General features: G+C 38.3%; 1 protein-coding gene across 1 annotated transcript in view; it reads left to right on the top strand.

The window, feature by feature from the left end:
• Window positions 1-1,589, top strand: part of LOC134460508 (partitioning defective 3 homolog B-like) — a 108,427-nt gene that overhangs the window by 1,909 nt on the left and 104,929 nt on the right. The window lies entirely within an intron of this gene.

Here is a 1,589-nt window from a genome sequence, read left to right as displayed (position 1 = left end):
TGGGGGTGTTGTAATTTGTGTGTGTGGCGTGTGTGGTGTGTGTGTGTGTGTGTGTGTGTGTGTGTGTGTGTGTGTGTGTGTGTGTGTGTGTGTGTGTGGTGGTTTGATGTCTGTATTTTGCTTCTGACAGCTCCGTTGGGGATCTCACTACCCAAGAGAGCCCCTTTGAGTTCCACAGCACGCACACGTCACTCAAAGTCTCTCTAAAATGTTCTGTCTCAAAACTTTGTTCATGCTGAACATTCTGCTCATCTAGTATAGGCTAGGGTAAGCACGGGTGTATGTGGCAAAGGGGTATATGAAACGTTTGTCACAAAATGCTTTAATGTTTAGTGTGTAGAGTCAATGACGCTTTAGTAGTAGCACAGGACCAGGGTGGTGCAAAGACAGCTAATGGCACTTCTGTATGGATTTGGTTTTGTTTTGTTTTGGTAGATTATTTAAGAAGCATATGTATATATTTTTTTCTTCTTCTTCTTTTTTCTTTCTTTCTTTTCAATGTATGGTGTTTAAATGAATGTACAGATTTGTGTAGAACTTTTAACTGTGTGTGATTTTATTGTTGGACCCCAAGAAGAATAGCTGAGGATCCAATAAACTAAACTAAACTAAATATTCATCACTACATTAATTGCCAATTACCAATTCATTTATTGGTATTGGATGTTGTTGTACCACCTTACGTCTGAGCCCGGTTAAAACCTGGTAAGACCCGATAAGGTAACAAGTTAAGGTGTTCTTCTGACAGAAGTATCACCTCCTTGCTTTGCGTCTGTGATGTTTCAGACTCTAAATCATCCAGGTCACTGCAGTCAAACGAGTTTAGTTATTCGAGAGCAAGAAAACTATTTGCTTAGTTTGGGAAGGTATTTGGCTTACATTGTGGTGCACACATCATTATACAACACCTTATATAAGCTGCTTACATTGGAGTCTGTGTTTGGCGTGCCTTGTGTGCAGTCTATGCATCACTTGTTGTCAGTTGTGTGTAGACTTCTGTGTTTGCTGACGTTTTCATCTCTTAGTGTGTGTTTATGTGGGTGTTGATCTATATCTCTGTATACAGTGCAATGAGAAAGTTTGGGCACCCTTTAGGAAAATCATTAAATCGGTTTATTTCTCGTTGAGCTTTTAAAATAGCAACTTCATTTTAACATATGCAAAACTGTAGGGAACGATAAACATTTCAGCAATGGAATAATTTTAATAGGTGTTGCAGAAACAATTGTATGTGGATTTAAACAAAAAAAGTGTGTGCATAAATATGGGCACCCCAAAGAAGGTATACCATTCATATGAAGTAGAGCTCACCTTTGCTGATCTTATGGCCTGTGGATGCTTGATATACAAGAATACAAGTTCCAACTGCCTTGTACTACTTAATAGTTGCCAATTATTCTATCCAGAACCCCTCTAATTCAGTCAGGTTACTCATCTGTCTTCTTTAGACATCCTGGTTCAAATAAATTCATTCTTTTTCAATAATGGTGGTATCTCAAGATTGATATGGCCATTTCATGACATTGTACTTGTTCTTTTGCATTAACTCATTGTTTTTTTTATCAGTGCAGTGCAATCACTGTCCTGCT

The sequence above is a fragment of the Engraulis encrasicolus genome, chromosome 13 (genome assembly GCF_034702125.1).
Source record: "Engraulis encrasicolus isolate BLACKSEA-1 chromosome 13, IST_EnEncr_1.0, whole genome shotgun sequence".
Lineage (NCBI taxonomy): Eukaryota > Metazoa > Chordata > Actinopteri > Clupeiformes > Engraulidae > Engraulis > Engraulis encrasicolus.
This window is presented reverse-complemented; position numbering and strand designations above follow the sequence as displayed.